We start from the raw sequence: 18,601 nt of genomic DNA, 5'->3' as shown, positions 1-18,601 counted from the left end.
CGGAAGGGCCTAAGTTCCTCCCGCGAAGCAGAGTAGCTCGGGCAGGGTGGTGTTTGGTTCCCCTTTTTATCTTCCCGAGCCCTAAGTTCCTTTTTTAACGGTGTAGGAGGGTCATGCTTAGCAAAGACGACCTCCTCTTCTGAGCCCTCCAAATCCGAATCAGAATCGGAGCCCTTATGTTTCTCTGGAGGCCCAAAGTCAGGTGTGACTTCGGGCTCCTCCGAGCACTCGGATCGAGCTTTGTCAAGAGCCTGTCGGGCTGAGCAAAGCCCGGGGGTTTGTTTAACACTATCCAGAAACCTCGAAAGGGTGACCCGGTTTATGTAGATGCCTCGGGTCCGCAGCAGGACTCTTAGGGAGTCAGCGAGGGGTTTGCGAGCAGCGTTGCCCACAATGGCAAAGCGAAAGCGAAACAAATGCAAGGGGAAAGAAAAAAAAGACCGGTGTCCACCCGTGTGGCGCTCAAAATCTGTTAGGTGCGTCCACCCAACCCAGGTGATTCAGTACTCACCTGTCCCGGGAACCGCTGTATCTCACGTAGCTGATCAGGGTGAAGAGAAGAGGTGCTCGGGGCCTTCCGTTGTTATTGAGCCGGGTTCTCCGTCGTACCGCAGGTGACAGCAGCCGCGCCCGCGCGTCGCTGAACCTTCCCCGTGCGGGCTACCAGATGACCGGAGCCGCGGGAGACAGGAGACCAAACTCGAGCAGGATCAGCTCTCAAACTTTATTACGTACAGCGAACCGGACCTGACAAGGTCCGCCACCCTCAGTGTTGCTTCCTCTTCCGCCGTTGGGGGCAGGAACAACCTCTTATAAGGGGAAGCAGTATCCAATCACAGAGAAGCGCGCCTAACAAGCTGATAGGCTAGCGTCACGGGTAACTGGGCAGATATGACAATTTGGCGGGCTTGTTCAGGCCCGGAAGAACCCGGAAGCAGGAAATGGGCGCCATTCATAGGCGGCTTCCCACACTGGCCCATGTCATTATCTGTAATACTACTAATCTCAATTTTCAGTGATTTCAAATATTCACACACTATCTAATTAATGGAGAACTGAAAAGCTAATATTCACTTGCTAACTTCTTCTAACACCAAACTGTAGTAAATCCCTAAATTCTATTTCTACAATCTTGTTTTTCATCCTAATTCATTTACTCCTCATATTACTATTCTAAACCCTGTCATTAGCAGTAAGTGCATTATTCAAAATTTCAAGTGCCCTTCTCTCTGATTATCTTCACATTGCCTTTCACCTCACTCATTTCTTCTACTTCTTACCTATCTTAAGGGGGGGGGCACTTGTAATCCCAGCACTGGGGCTGGGGATTTAGCTCAGTGGCATAAGTGCCTGCCTTGCAAGCAGGCAGTCATGAGTTCGATCCCCGGTAGTGATAAAAAGGAAAAAGACCAAAAAAAAATTTATACTCAGTTGTCTGAGCATGTGGCTACATCCCTATAATCCCAACACTTGGCAGTCTGACATGGAAGGATCACTGCAAATTCTAGGCCTGGGCTACATAGTGCGTTCAAGGCCAGCCTGGACTACACAGTGAGACCCTGCCTCAAAAACAAAACATACACACATTTTTTCCAACTATATCACTCAACTTTCTAATCATTATCAACAGTGTTTCTCAAAAGAATACTACTTCTGTTCTTTCTTCATTCCTGGTAGAAGGTTGAATATATTGGAGATGAGGAATTATTTATTCAATGAGTATAGGAACATGAATTATAGAGGAGAGAAGAGGAGCATATAAAAGGAAGAGCCTGAACTTCTGGTATCATTGCTTACTGTCTTAGCAGGTTACTATATAATTCCAGCTGGGTAACATTATTAGGTTAAACAGCTGAAATAATCACATGCCCTATAGAAAAAAAATTAATTAGGAACAAGAAAATATCAACATATATGAGCCATGGTTTATTTCAGAACAGAATATATTAATTAGTCTCTTCTTGGTTCCACTTGAAACTCAGTCTAAACAAAGTGCTGCTGGATGAAAGGGTGGAGGGAAAAAAAAAAGACGATTATCTCTGAGCTCCCAAAATGCTAATTTAGAATGATGTTTTTCTTACTCTTTCAAGTCTCCTACTTCCAGGTCCCATATGCACTTACATAAATGATTAGAGGAAACTGGGACAAATCCTACCTAACTCAAAACCATGAAGGACAGATGAAAGAAAAACAGCCCGGACTCTTGAGCAGAAGGAATTTATCTGTGCCCAACTAGTTTTTTAACACTAAAATAAAATAGACTTGACTCAGCTGCTCAGAACTGAGCACAGAACTAAGCAGTTTATCACTGAATGAAGACGAAAAAAATCAAAGGAAATAGACTAAAAAAAAACATGCTGAGTTCTTGCTTCAGCAGCACATATACTAAAAATTGGAACGATACAGAGAAGATTAGCATGGCCCCTGCACAAGGATGACATGCAAATTCGTGAAGCGTTCCATATTTTTTAGATTAGAAAATACAAACACACTAAACCACCTTATTTTTGATAAAGGGGCCAAACATGTTCACTGGAAGAACGACAGTCTCTTTAATAAATGGTGTTGGAAAAACTGGCTCTCCATATGCCGAAAACTAAAGCTAGACCCATGTTTATCACCATGTACTAAATTAAAATCTAAATGGATCAAATCTGAATATTAAAACAGAAACACTAAATCTATTGGAAGACAAATTGGGTAAAAACCTTGTGAAGACATAGGATAGGTAGAGAATTCATGAACAGGAATCAAACCGCATAGGAAATACTTCCCAGATTGCCTCTTATTAAAAAGTTTCTGCACATCAAAAGAAATCTCCAGGATAGTGAAAAGAAAACCCACAAACTGGGAAAAAATCTTAGTGAACTGTTCCTCAGACAAAAGTTCTGTCTAAAACATATAAAGAATTTTTAAAAAACCAGACCACCAAAATTCAAAGATCCAATCCAAAAATGGGCATCTGAGATGAATACACAATTCTCAGAGGAAGAAATACAAATGGCAAATAAATACATGAAAAAATGTTCATCATCATTACTCATTAGAGAAATGCAAATTAAAACCACATTGAGATTTCATCTCGCTCCTGAAAGAATGGCCAGGATCAAGAAAACTACCAACAACAAATGCTGGACAGGCTGTGGGGAAAAAGGAACTCTCCTGCACTGTTGGTGGGAGTGTAGACTGGTGCAACCATCGGTCAGTCTGGAGATTTCTCAAAAAGCTGGGATTGGAAGTCCCATTTATTCCAGCTATTCTACTTCTAGGTATATTCCCAGAAAAACTGAAAACATCATACCACAGTGATACATATGCACCCATATTTATAGCAGCACAATTTGTAATAGGCAGATCTTGGAAACAACCTAAGTGTCCATCAACTGAGGAATGGATAAAAAAGTTGTAGTATTTCTATACAATGGAGTACTACTCAGCTACAAAGAATGATCACATTGAGATATTTATAAATAAATGGGCACAGCTTGAGACCATATTCATAAGCAAAATAAATCAAACTCACATGTATAAATACTGAATAGTTTCCCTAATGTAAGAAATGGTAAGAATACATAGTATGTGGTAAACATGATTCTCCATTATATTACTTTGAAGCCTTATAATGTTTTCATTCATTAATTGGAATGGTTTTATTCTGGATTATTTGATTTTATTGTCTGTGATGGTATGAACAGTTATTTTGAAGAAAACAAGACAATATAATAGCTAGTGCTGATTTAATATCATCTTATTTTGAAGTCCCATCAAGCCTTTGTTCTTCTGTCTCCATCGGTTTATCATGTTATATTTTTTTTTGTCTTTTTCCTTTTTATTGGTACCAGGGATCGAACTCACGACTGCCTGCTTGCAAGGCAGGCGCTTATGCCGCTGAGCTATATCCCCAGCCCCTATCATGTTATATCTTATTGGATTTTATTACATGTGATAGTATAAACAAAATTTTTTATAGACGAGATAATATAGAAACCATTGTTCATTTTCTGTTAGTTGGTTCTAAATACCCTGTAATTCTTTCATTCTCTTGAATGGTTTTACACTGTCATGTTGTGTTTGATGCTATAATATACTACGTTATACTCAAATGTTTCAAAAAAAAGACACTATGGTAGCTACTGTTATGTCTGGTTATCTTGTGGTGAAACACTATGTTGCTTAAATTGTTCTGTTCGGACCTCTGTTATTATGTTGTTATGCCCTCTTTTATCTTAATCTCCTTTCTTTTTTTTTAATAAAAAAACGTGCTGAGCACACGTATATTCTAGCACTCAGGAGGCTGAGGCAGGAAGATCACTGTCAGATTGAGATGAACCTGGACTACATAGTGAGGAGTTTTGGGTTTTTTTTAATATATATCTATAGAATACCTTTTTTTTCCCTCCCCAGTACCAGGGATCAAACTCACGACTGCCTGCTTGCAAGGCAGGTGTTTCTGCTGCTGAGCTAAATCCCCAGCCCCCTCTATATAAAATACTTAATGAATTTGCATCTCATCCTTGTGGCTAGGCCATGTTAATCTTCTCTGTATCCTTATAATTTCAGTATATGTGCTGCCAAAGCAAGCACAGCTACATAGTAAGTTTAAGGCTAGTTTGAGTTACAAAAATGAGACCCTGTCTTAAAAAAAAATAAGACAAAAGGGGTCAGGGATTTTGCTCAGCAGCATAAACGCCTGCTTGGCAAGTGTGAGGTTGTGAGTTTGATCCCTTGTACCAAAAAGAAAAGAAAACAAAACAAAACAAAAAAAACAGAAAAGATCAGGATACTAGATCCAGTGTAACTAACTTGGTTTTTTATCGGTACCGGGCATCAAACTCACAACTGCCTGCCTACAGGTGCTTATGCCGCCGAGCTAAATCCCTGGCCCCACTAACTTGTATTTTTTTTTCTCTCTCTTTCTTCAGCCATTGTCTTAAAACTAACTTGTATTTTTAAAATGGGGGCTAAAATACCTTTGCTTGAATCCGAATCAGAACTTGAATCAGAGCCTTTTTTGAGGATGCTGAAGGTGCGGAATCCTCTTCCATGGTCCAGTCCTGAAGATCCAGATTCGCACCCTGTCCAGCCCGGGCTTGCTACCTCACCTGCCTCCTACCACCAGACCTTTCACCGGAAGTACCTTAGGCAGCGGTGTCCTCTGGGAAAGTTCTTCCACAAGAGCCAGGCCCTGAACCGGAAGCGCGGCCCTCAGAGTTGGCTTACGCCAAAAACGTATGGTCCTTTGAAGATGGATTTCAGAACTGGCGCGGAGGCTACCTCTACTCACAGCGACCGCCTGCCGTAGTTTAAAAGAATTGTTACTGGGTGCTGAGGAGGAACCTGGCCTGTGTTTGAGCGGCTGTGGTGGGAGACGCTTTTCATTTTGAGTATGCACGTGCGCCATGTCCGAAGGTGAGAGATCCGGTGTGTCCTGAGAGCGAAGGTTTAGCGCGTGAGGATTTGTGCGTGAAATAGTTTTGAGACCTTTTCAAAGCGTGACTGTGATTAGAAAGTGCTGTAATGTGGTGCGATATGTGTTGCAATGTGTGTAGAAGCCGTGTGAAACCGTTTTTACGGACTTCTGGCGTGCTGACAGTGACGTTCTGCAGATGACTGGATTTGACCGTGGCACATGTCTGCCACAAGTCAAGGTGAGTTTAGACCCTGACAAAAGGGAATGAGTTGGGAATATCCTGAGCCTTATGTTTGTGTATGAGAGCAATGTGATTTTGTGTGCGTCAACTGAGAAAAGTTAGAGCTAATACATATTATCAACCCAAAGAGACAAATCCCTGGGAAAGCCTTAACTTTGCTGAGAAACCATCGCTAAACATGTTACGAAAAAAAGTGTTGTTTCAGTTTGAGAACTCGTAATTTGTGTTTCTTTGTCTGATTCTTGGTCATGTATTTTGAGATGTTTTGACCTTAGACCATCGTTAGGGCAGGACAGCTAGGGACGTACATGAAAGTGTTTTTTTTTTGTGTGTGTGTGTGTGTGTGAATGTGCCCAAGTCTCTGAATGAACTGTAACAATATAATGGACGTGATTATTCTGTTGTATCTTTAAATTGATATGGGAGATCTTGTAAGAATTTTTATTATTACTGTGTGTGTGAATATTACTTATGTGAGTTAAAGTCAGGATGAAAGTGTGTGATTATTTGAGTGTAGTAAGTGTGTAAAAGATTTGAATGAGAGTGTTGTGAGATTGAGGATGAGGTAGTACTACTCTGAGAATCATTTTCCCTACCTCTAAAAGATAATGGTTAAGCTTTCTGAAATATCAGTTTTATAGTACTTGAAAATATGACATTTTTAAAGATCTAATTTAAATTAGAAACATTAGAAAATATGAAACAATTTACAGTGATGAATACAAATAGACCATGGAAGAAAATTTCAAAGAAAATCTCTGTAATAGGATAATTCTGTGGAAGTACAGATAGTATTCTTTGGGGAAATTAAGTAAGTGGAGATCTGCTAAATTTTTTTTTCTTTTTTGAGACAGGGTCTTGTGATGCAGTTCAGACTGGCCTTGAGCTCACTCTATAGCCCAGGTTGGTCTCAAACTTGGAACAATCCTCCTGCCTCAGCCTCCCGAGTGCTGGGATTAAGGCATGCAACACCATGCCTGGCAGATGTGCTAAATTCTTATTTGATTTGCAGAAGTGAAAGAATTCTAGGTCAAATTAACAAAAACTAGCTTAAATAATAAAAACAGAAAATGAGGCCCTTAATCAATTCCCAGACTTGAGCTGTATATAAACCCAGAATAAAGGGGGGAGGGAGGCAGGTCTCCCAGTAAAAGACTTCTACTACACATCCAAAAATTTATACCATAAACTTTTTCTTTCAGCCTCAACAAAGGGATTATGGCTTTCACCAGGCTTACCACATTGACCTTTTAGGGATTACTAGACACTGACTTGGAGTTGACACTAGTTCTAGGAGACCCAAAACATCGCTGTGGTCTGCCAGTCAGAGTGGGTCTTATGGTAAACAATGACCTTTAGGCTGTGGTCTATCTCAGTGGATGCAGTAGGTCCCCCAATCTTTTCTGTAGTTATTTCTCCAGTGCCAGAGTGCATAATTGGTATGTACATGCTCAGTAACTGATAGAAGCCCCACATTGAGTTAAGAGATTTGTCTTTGGAGTGAGGGTTAGTAAAGTGGAAAGGCTAAGTATAGGGAGCGGTGCGACCGCCCCGAAGCTGTCTCCCCGCCTCTCCCTCCTATGGGCACATAATGCGCCTACATTAACCATAATCCTCTCCTACTTACGTCACGTACACGGACGTGACGATGACCCCTCAGAGATCACCCCATAGCCTCTTCCTGTCCCACCAGCCTGCCCCTGCCCTATAAAAGCAGGGGCCACTTTATTACTAAAGGAGGCTTAATCAGATTTTCTTGACTTGCCTCCGTCTCTCTGTCTCCTGTCCTGTCTATGTTAATCCCCGTTCCTTCTCCAGGAAACTGCCCCACGGATCTGGATTGACCCGCAGGCTGGGTCAAGTGGCGCCCGTCCTGGGGCTCCTGGCAAGAAGGGCTCAACGAGGGAGCTGTCCTGAGACACGTGCGTAAAAGAGAAACTAAAAGTTTTGTGACCAACACTACGTGGGAGCCTGCTGTGCCAGAGTTTCCCTTTTCTCTGGCATGGGTCAGGCATTAAGTGACCATAATGCTTTGTACCAAGTTTAAGTAAAGCTTTAAAGACAAGAGGGAGAAAGCTAAAGAAAAAGATTCATTGCAGTATTTTCAATTTATTCATAAGGTTTGCCCTTGGTTTCCTTTAGAGGGCTTTATTGATGTAAAAAGGGGAAGAGTAGGAGATGCATTAAAGGATTACTATTGGGTCTTTGGCCCTGAAAAGGTCCCAGTTACAGCCTTTGCCTACTGGAACCTAATCTCGGAGCTACTTACACAGCACTGCCAAGACCCTCAAATTGATAAAACAATCACCCAAGGTGAAGCCGCTTTATGTGCTTCCACTTCGCCAACATCGCTGCCTTCAGGAGATGAATCTTGCCCTTCCTATGAGTCAAATGATATGTTAAAAAAGCCCCAAGATAGCAGCCTGCCACCATCTGAGCCCATACCACCTGAGGCCCACCACAACTCTTTATATCCCAACCTTGCTCCTTTACAAGCGGTTGATTGGAAACAATTAGCAGAAGAAGTTAGCCGACATCACTCAGACCCTATCATAGCCCCCGTTTCCATAAAACCACCCCCTCACTACCATAAGACACCCAAATTGTCCGGCCCCTCTACCGCACTCCTCGACTTAGAGTCAGAGATCCATGACTTGCAACAACAGGTCCAATTAGAACAAGAAAAACAAAGACTCATTCTGCAACTCCAAAGTTTATGAATGAGCAATTTAGATGCCACCCCTAAGATGGCGTCAGCTTCTATAATGGCGCTTGCCTCACTTCTGCCACAACAGGGTAGGCCCCTCCCAGAAATGGCATTTCTGGTGACAAACATACCTCCCCAAGATGGCGCCACACAGCTGCAAGACAGCGCGGGCGCTGCACTGCTAGCTCCACAAGTCATTAGGACCCATATGCCATTCACAGTGGCAGCTAGTGTGACAATATTGCTAGAGATAATGCCGCTATACAAATCCCCTGGACCCTTCCCATGTTAAAGGGAACTGGGGATTTTAACACCAAGGAGGCCCAAATGAGATATGATCCTGGCCTCTTTGCACAAGTTAACGCAGTCACTATGAGGGCTTGGAGAAAACTTCGCTCCAGGGGTGATGTATCCTGCTACCTCACCCAAATTAGACAAAAGCCAGAAGAGCCATTCTCTGATTTTCTTGACCATCTTGTACAGGCGGCCGAGCGCCTTTTTGGCACCATTGAAATTAATGCGGCCCTAATTAAAAATTAGCCTATGAAAATGCAACATCAGCTTGCCAAGCCATAATTTGGCCTCATAAAAAAAAGGAAGATCTATCTGGCTACATACACCTATGTGCCAACATAGGCCCTGCCTACCACCAGAGTCTAGCTATGGCTGCCACAGTCAAACAAGTCTTTCTTGTGCAAAAAAAAAATAATGGTAAATGCTTTAAATGTGACCAATCAGAGCATTTTGTCTGAGACTGCCCTCAAAGCAAAAACAAGATCCGACAAACCCCACAGAAAAAAATCAGGCCTCTGCCCTAGATGTAAAAGAGGGGATCACTGGGCCAATGAATGCCAGTCCAAAAAGGATGTACATGGTAACCCTCTACCCTCGCAGGGAAACGGCAATTGGGGCTAGTCCCAGGGCCCCAACTACTACCAAAAATCTGGAGCACCAAGGTTCATTCCAACCCAAAACAATCCATTTCAGACCTCATCAGGGAAACCCCAAGAAGCGCAGGCCTGGACCTCTGTTTCACCTCTAACACAGTATTAACCCCTGATATGGGCCCCCAGGCCATCCCCACTACAACCTTTAACCCCCCCTCCCCCTGGATGCATTGGAATTATTATAGGGTGCTGCAGCTCCACATTATAGGGACTGCAAGTATTTCCCTGGTGTTACAGACCCAGATTATATAGGGCAAACTAAGGTTATGGTCACTATCTCCATGCTTTCCAGTGTTGCGTCTATTAAGGTTAACCAGCGCCTCACCCAATTGCTCCTGTTACTGTTAGTCTCTATTCCCAATCCATTCATGTCATCTCATAGGGGCACTTCCCTCCCTGGGTCCTCGGATGTATATTGGGCCCAATACATATCTAAAGATAAGCCCCTTATGGTCCTACAACTAGATGGAAAAAGTTTTTCAGGCCTCATAGATACAGGCGCTGATGTGACTATATCAAAAAGGAAGACTGGTCCTTCACGTGGCCCTTAGAGACAACTATGACACATCTACAGGGAATTGGACAATCAAAAAACCCACAGTATAGTGCCAACCTCCTTACCTGGAAAGACCAAGAAGGCAACCAGGGACACAGACATCCCTATGTTATTGCAGGACTACCTCTTAATCTATGGGGCAGAGATTTACTAACCCAAATGGGAATGATTATGGGTAGCCCTAATAATGTAGTCACAGCACAAATGCTCAAAAGCGGATTTCTCCCAACTCAAGGCCTAGGAAAACAGGGCACAGGCATTAAAATCCCTATCTCCCCCGTTCCAAATCTAACAAAAACAGGATTAGGCCATTTTCAATAGAAGCCATTGATCTTCCTGCGATCCACGCAGACAAAATCACCTGGCTCTCAGATGATCCTGTATGGGTTGATCAATGGCCTCTTGCTCAATCAAAACTCTCTGCCATCCAACAGCTAGTGCAGGAATAGCTTGGCCTAGGACATATCATCCCAAGTAACTCTCCGTGAAACACACCCATCTTTTCTATTAAGAAAAAGCCAGGAAAATGGCGCCTATTACAAGACCTTAGGGCCATCAATAAGAACATGGTTCTCATGGGGGCCCTGCAGCCAGGCCTCCCTTCCCTCTCCGCTATTCCGCTAGGCCATTATAAGATCATCATTGATCTTAAAGACTGCTTTTTCTCTATTCCCCTTCACCCAGAAGACCAAAAGAGATTTGCATTTAGTGTCCCAGCCCAAAATTTCCAAGCCCCCATGCAAAGGTTTCAATGGCTCACCCTCCCCCAAGGGATGGCAAATAGTCCCACCCTATGCCAGTCTATTGTGGCTTCTGCCTTACAAGAGGTAAGAGATAATTGGCCACAACTCTGTATCTTCCATTATATGGATGATATTCTGGTCACGGGACAAGATCATCAATAGGTTTTCCTATGTTACTCAGATCTCCAAGAGGTCCTCCATGCAAAAGGCCTTACTATTGCCCCAGACAAGGTCCAGCTGACAGACCCATACACTTACCTAGGTTTTCTTTTTTATTATTATTATTTATTTATTTATTTTGTCTTTTTCATTTTTATTGGTACCAGGTATTGAATTCATGACTGCCTGCTTGCAAGGCAGGCGCTTATGCCGCTGAGCTAAATCCCCAGCCCCACCTACCTAGGTTTTCAATTGAGGGGCACCCGCCTCTTCTCCCCAAAGCCTCAACTAAGACTTGATGGCTTAAAAACCCTAAATGATTTCCAAAAACTCCTAGGAGACATCAATTGGCTCATTCCATACCTAAAGATAAGTAAACATGACCTCACACCCCTATATGGCCTGTTGCGAGGAGATCCAAATCTGACCTTACGCCAATGGCCAGACAGGCTATCTCAGCTGTAGAAGAGGCCATCTCTAATCAGACCATTTCTTTTATGGACTATAGCCAACCTCTACAATTCCTCATCTTTAATACCAAACATTCTCCCACCGCTGTGTTTTGGCAGCGGGCACCCCTCATGTGGGTTCACCTGCCGGTCAATCCAAAGCAAATGCTTAATCCTTACTATCAGACTGTCTCAGACATAATCATCCAAGGCCGAAAACAAGCTAAATGCTACTTTGGCAAAGATCCCGATATCATCATCCAACCCTACACTAAAAATCAAATAGATATTCCAGACAATTGAGTCCTGGCCTATTGCCCTGGCTGCATTTAAAGGACAAATTGATAATCATTACCCACCTGATAAGCTTTTAAATTTTGCCAACTGCCACGCTTTCATTTTTCCAAAGGCTACAGCCTCTCAGCCCCTTCTCAATGCTCTGGTGCTATTTACCGACAGCTCCTCCTCGGGCAGAGCCACTTATGCCTTCCAAGATAAGGTGGTTTCCTTCCAAACTAGTTTCACCTCAGCCCAACTAATGGAACTCCAGGCCATCCTGGCTGTTTTCACCGTCTTCCCCCTCCAGCCTTTCAACCTCTATACAGGTAGATCCTATTTGGCTCACTCTGTCCCCCTATTGGAGACAGTAGGTGCTATTTGCGAGGCCTCCCCAGCAGCAAACCTATTTACTAAACTACAAAGCCACATACGGCTCCGCCGCCATAAGTTTTTCATTGGGAACCTAAGAGCCCACTCAGGCCTTCCTGGTCCCCTAACAAGGGGCAACCACCTTGCAGATCTAGCCACATGAGCACAGATCTTTTTTCAAGATTCCGATCCCCCAGGAAATAAAATAGACAAAAATATCTTAAATGCCCAACACACCAGCTGCACCACCTTAATGCCCAGTCCCTTTACCTCCTCCATAAAATTACCTGTGACCAAGCCAGTCAGATTATAAAAGACTGCCTATCCTGTGCTAGCCACCCACCCGTGCAACACTTAGGGGTTAATCCAAGGGGCCTTGTTCCCAATGCCCTGTGGCATATCTCAGAGTTTGGCAACCTAAAATATGTCCATGTGAGTGTTGATACATACAGTGGCTTTATCTTCGCCACCCTCCAAACCGGAGAGGCTATTAAACATATCATTGCTCACATGCTGTCAGCTTTATCAGTGCTTAAAAACTCTCTTCAACTGGGGCTGGGGATTTAGCTCAGTGGCATAAGCACCTGCCTTGCAAGCAGGCAGTCATGAGTTCGATCCCTGGTACCGATAAAAAGGAAAAAGACACACACACAAAAAAAAACTCTCATCAACTTAAGACCGACAATGGTCCTGGATGTACTAGCACTTCCTTTGCCCACTCCTGCAAGTGCCTCAACATCCTGCATACAACAAGAATACCTTAAAATCCACAAGGCCAAGGCATTGTTGAATGTGCACATCGTTCTGTCAAACTCACTATAGATAAAGTCAAAGGGGGATCATGGTTTCCTATATAAGGATCCCCCAGAAATATTCTATCTCATGCCTCATTCATCCTTAATTTTTAAAATTTGAATGCTTCTGGACAGTCAGCAGCCATGCGTTTTTGGCATACTGAAACACTTAAAGCAATTTGCTTCTGTACTATGGAGAGACCCCCTGACTAACTCATGGCATGGCCCTGACCCTGTTCTCATATGGGGATGCGGTTCAATGTGTATATACTCCCTCCAAGACAAAGAGGCTAGATGGCACCCCAAACGCCTCGTTAGGCAAATTAATGAGCCAAATAATAATAACCCCCAAAAGGCCCAGGAGTAAACACATACCCTGAGGCAACTTCTTGTGCTTCCTCACAGAAAATGCCAAACCGATGGATTACGTGGTGCCTTCTTGAGATCCTCCTTGGACCACCCTTGACCAATGGTGGATTTGGACCTCCCATCACAAATGGCCTCTAACCCCTTCTCCATGCTCTGGGAGCGCTCTTCCCCTACCTAGCGCCCCTCCTGGGGCCCCTAGCTGCCTTGTTGCTTCTCCTCTCTGTGGATCCTTGTATTTTTCAGAGGATTATGGTGCTCATTAATAATTGGATAGACGTGTTTATGACAAAGCCCATTCAGGTACACTATCACCAGCTGGAGATGGCAAATTAATAAAACTACCGGGAAAGAATTCCCACGAGTGGCCCATATGACAATGTGGCCTAACCACCCTGAGATAATGGACAGGCAGCCAGAGACAGGCAACTAGGACATACATGCCACAACACCGGCCACCTAAGACAGACACAGGACCAACTGCTGTCCTGCAAGCTCATGATGGGTAAGGCCCGGTTGGGTCCATGTAATGAGGTCCTTGACCTAAGACAGGTGCTGTCCTCACAGGGCCTGCCATACTCCTGATTTAAAAAAAAAAAATATATATATATATAGAAAGGGAATAGATGTAGAGAGGGGTGCAACCGCCCCGCTGCTGTCTCCCTGCCTCTCCCTCATATGGGCACATAATGCACCTACATTAACCATAATCCTCTCCTTCTTTCATCACATACATGGACGTGAAGATGACCCATCAGAGATGGGTCATACCCCATAGCCTCTTCCTGTCCCACTGGCCTGCCCCTGCCCTATAAAAGCAGCAACCACTTTATTAATAAATGAGGCTTGATCAGATTCTCTCAACTTGTCTCGTTTCTCTGTCTCCGGCCCTGTCTGTGTTAATCCCCATTCCTTCTCCAGGAAACTGCCCCACGGATCTGGATTGACCTTTGGGCTGGGTCAGCTAAGTGGAAGCCATCAGGGCTGCTTCAAACTAGAAAAATAATAAACCAAAAGCAATATCACCTTCTTAAAGATATTTCAGAGATTAGTATGTGCTACCATTTTAAGTATCTGAAAGATACAAGGTTGCTAATTCCCACCATATCCCCCATTCAACTTGCCTAGTTGGCCTGTGTGGAAGACAGTTGAATTTTGAAGAATGACAGTGGTTTTATTATAAGCTTAAGCAGATAGTGACTACAGTTGCAACTACTGTACCAAATGTGGTTTTGTTGCGTGGTATGGTACACAGCTATTGATCTGTCATTTTTTTTATGTCCCTGTTAAAGATCACCAGTAACAGTTTGCTTTCAACTGGCAAAGACAGCAAAATACTTTCAACGTGCTACTTCAAGGATATATTCATTTCTGCAGTCATAACCTAAATGAGTTTATGATGACACTGATTGCTTTTCCCTTCCATGAGATAGTACATTGGTCATTACATTGATAACACTATATTGATTAGACATTAGACATAGTGAACAAGAAGTAGCAATTGGGGCTGTGGATTTAGCTCAGCGGCATAAGTGCCTGCCTTGCAAGCAGGCAGTCGTGGGTTCGATCCCTGGTACCGATAAAAATGAAAAAGAAAAAAAAAAGGAAGTAGCAATCACTCTAGATTTCAGTGGTAAGACACTTACATGTCAGAGGTTGAGAAGTAAATCCAATGAAAATTCAGAGTATTACCTTAATGAAATGTCAAGAGGTCCAGTTGTGTGAGGGCATGAAGAAATATCCCTTCTAAGGTAAAAGATAAGTTTACTACATCTAGCCCTTATAGAACCAGAAAAGGAGCCATGATGTCCAGTAGACCTCTTAAGATGTTGGAGGCACTATATTCTCCATTTGAGAACCTTCTTCTGACAATTTATTGAATGACAGAGTGGGTTATAGAGTGAGAGCTCTACAGCAGCTCCAAGCTGCTGTGCATGCTATTGTTTCATTTGGGTAGATCTAATTGTTATGGTTTATGTCTGCGGCCCCCAGGCCTCATGAGTTTGCATTGTGCATTTGTGATTTGTTCATTGTCTAGTGCTTGGATTGATGGTGTCAGTGCTCCACCCACATAGGGGTGGAGCCAGGATGTGATATAATGGCAGGAAGAAGGTGTGTCTTGCTCTTTGCCAGTCCTGTTTGCTGTTGGCGGCCACCATGAACTGCGGCCCAGTCATGCCCGCCTGCCTTGGAGCCAACTGAGTGTGGACTGAAACCTCCAAAAACTGTAAGAAATAAACCTTTCCTTTCCCAACTTGGGCTTCAGGTATTTTGTCTCAGCAACTAGTAAAAAGTAACAAAGACACCAATGGTGTCACAAGTAATAGTGACAGTAGGAATGCTGTTTGGAGTCTTTGGCAAGACAAGTGGGTGAATCACAGCGCAGATCCTTAGGATTTTGGAGCAAATACCCTCTATCTTCTTTAGGTAACTACTTTCCTTTTGAGAAACAGCTTTGGCCTGCTGTTGAATTTTTTTTTTCTCTTTGAGACAAGGTCTCACTATGCAGCTCAGACTGGCCTATAGCTCACTTCATAGCCCAGGGTGGTCTCAAAGTTGTAGTGATCCTCCTGCCTCAGACTCCTGAGTGCTGGAATTATAGGCATTTGCCACCATAACAGGTTTGTTGAATCTTAGTAGAAACTGAACATGTAACCACAGGCCACCAAATTACCATGCAACATTACTGCTTATAATGAACTTTCTCTTTTCTGACTCATGTAGTCATAGTGTAAGGGTATGCACAGCAGTGCTCCATCAAATGGATGTGGTATATATGTGACTGGACCTAAGTAGGATCTAAAAGCATGAGTAAGTACATAAAGTAGCCCTAGTGGTCCCTCCACCACACTGTTTCTCCTTCCTAGTTGGTATCTATCTATGATACTATGATTCTTACAGTCAGTTACCAGAGGGAGAGAATACTTGTAACTAGTTAACAGATGATTTTGCATGATAGGCACCTCCCCAAAATGGAAAGCTACAGTTCAGTGGTACCTTTCTGAACATCTCTGAAGGACAGTGGTCAAAACTAAGTGTTGTGCCTGTTCCTTTTTCTTTGAAGGAAATGAAAAGAACAGAGGTGAAGACTATATTCAGGTTAATCTTCTAGGCCCTGTGGTTTGGCTAGATAATCAGGGACTTGCAAGGAATATGACTGAAAATTTGGTGACAAATCTGGGGGACAGTTGTAGTCTCAGTATGCGAGACTTTTGGAAGATGATTGGATAAGGGCTTTGTAATCATCATTTGCTTCATCCACTGGTTAGTTCAATGGCTTGGTGTGATTTGGGAATGTGGGGCCTGGTTGGAAGTGTCAGGTCACTGTGGATATGGCAAGGTGTACATCTCCCTTCCAGGCTCCTCCCTTCTTTAGCTGTCTGCACTTCCTTATCACCATGTCATGAGCAGCATTATTCTTCCCCAACCTGTCCACCATAATGTTTTTCTCTTGGAACCACTTTGGGCTAAAATCATGAGCCAAAATAAACCTTCCCTTTAAGAAAATGTTGGGCATTGTCTCAATGATAAAGAAAACAAAACAATCCCTAACCTTTTTCACATTTTGTTTTGAGACACAGTCTTGATAAGTTGCTCAGGCTTTGTGTTGAACTCATGCTTCTTCTGCCTTAACCTGCTAAGTAGCTGATATTACATGTGTGTATCCCAATGCCAAGCCCTATTCATTTCTTTTACCCATTTTTTCTATCACATTTTTTGGTCTTTCCTTCAAATTTTTGAAATTATTATGGACTGATTTGTTCCCCAAAAAATTCATATGTTGAAGCCTTCACACCTTATATGTGACTGTTTTTGGAGACAGGGACTTCAAAAAAGTAATTAACATGAGTTCTTAATCCTATCTGAATTGATATTCTCAGAAGAGATGATTAAGACATACACAGAGACACACACAAGGGATGCAAGTACACAGAGAAAAGACTAGATGAGGATATACCAAGATAGTGGCCATCTGTAGGCAGAGGGAACAGGTGTCAAAAGAAACCAAACTCATTGAAACCTTGATCTCAAACATTCAGCTCTGGAAATATGAGAAAATATATCTCTGTTATTTAACACATCCAGTCTATGGTATTTGTATTATAGCAACCCTGGCAAAACAATATAGAAATATTAGTGCTTTACATGTGATACATTTTTTTTGTCTTTTTCCTTTTTATCGGTACCGGGGATCGAATTCACAACTGCCTGCTTGCAAGGCAGGCGCTTATGCTGCTGAGCTAAATCCCCAGCCCCTACATGTGATACATTTTATAATTATTTTCTTTTATTATATAAATTGTATTTTGAGATAAAGTCTATTAAATCACTAAATTACCTAGGCAGGACTCAAACTTGCAGTTCTCCTGCCTCAGCTTCCCAGATTGCTGGGGTTACAGTCATGTGCCAACATGCCTAGCTTAATTTTTATATTGAGATCATTGTTGATTTAGATGAAGTTATAAGAAATGTAAGCTGGGTATAGTAGTATACACTTGTAATCTCAGTGCTGAGGGAGTTTTAGGAGGATCACAAGTTAAAATTTTACCTGGTCAATTTAGCAAGACCCTGTCTCAAAATAAAATATACAGATGGGCTGGGAATGTAGCTTAATGGTACAGCTTCCTTGAGTTTGATACCTAGTACCAATAATAATAATAATAATAATAATGAAATAATAGACCTTCACCTGGTTTCCCCTGATGGTAATAACTTATGTAAATAAAGTACAAGTAATGTTGTACTCAGGGATTGTACACAGAGAACAATTCAGATCAGGACATGGAGTTTATAATATTTTTATAATGGTCACCAGAAGTTAACACAGGAAAATGCAGGAAATCTATCCACAACACCAGAGACATAGATTATTTAGTCAAGAGCCTAAACCCCATGGCAATGTCCCACATGAGTCCAGATAAAAACCCAGAGCTCAGGACAACACCTCCCATAAGTCCAACTGGAGGTCCAGAGCCCACAAGAAGGAATCATGTCAGCCTCTTTTACGGATCCATGCCGGGAAGACCCAAGGGTCAGCAGTGGAAGCCAGAAAGTTTATGCCAGTAGGATGAAGGAGCTGTACTAGTGGGATGAGCGTTCTATGCTGGAGCTGAGAAGTCACACAACAAGACCAGGGCTATCCTGAAAGCCACCACAGCTGTCCTCAGCGACACGGAGGCCCCGAGCTCCTCCTCTGACAAGCACAGTTGGGTATGTGCCAGGAAGCAGCGTGATGAGTTCATCCCGGAGACCAAGCAGCACATGTTTTCCCCTCCGAAGCCAAGAAGCAATGCTCAAGGTAAGGACCAAAGCTTCTCTAGAACCAACAGCTCAGACCTGTCTTATATGCATTCATTTGTATGTATAGCTTTGTGTATGTTGTGTATGTTTAATTCTATGCAGTTTTTATTAGTAATGTGATAACTACCACCACCATGACTTAAAACAGTACCATCACAAGTTTATTTCTTTCTTTCTTTTTTTTTTTTTTTTTTTTTTTTTGGGAATTGAACTCACAACGTTGTACTTGCCAGGCAGGCATTTATGCCACTGAGCTAAATCCCTAGCCCCACAAGTTTAT

At 42.8% G+C, this 18,601-nt stretch overlaps 2 non-coding genes across 2 annotated transcripts; one reads left to right on the top strand and one right to left on the bottom strand.

Annotated features, from left to right (window-relative positions):
* Window positions 1-2,365: 2,365 nt before the first annotated feature.
* Window positions 2,366-2,469, top strand: LOC111756022 (U6 spliceosomal RNA). Its single transcript, XR_002790525.1, has one exon. It is a non-coding gene; the product is annotated as a U6 spliceosomal RNA (small nuclear RNA).
* Window positions 2,470-4,477: 2,008 nt separating this feature from the next.
* On the bottom strand, window positions 4,478-4,584 carry LOC111756014 (U6 spliceosomal RNA). The gene has a single exon (XR_002790518.1). It is a non-coding gene; the product is annotated as a U6 spliceosomal RNA (small nuclear RNA).
* Window positions 4,585-18,601: the final 14,017 nt, after the last annotated feature.

The sequence above is a fragment of the Cavia porcellus genome, unplaced genomic scaffold, assembly GCF_034190915.1.
Source record: "Cavia porcellus strain 051 isolate PalLab524CR breed Dunkin Hartley unplaced genomic scaffold, mCavPor4.1 scaffold_7, whole genome shotgun sequence".
NCBI lineage: Eukaryota > Metazoa > Chordata > Mammalia > Rodentia > Caviidae > Cavia > Cavia porcellus.
This window is presented reverse-complemented; position numbering and strand designations above follow the sequence as displayed.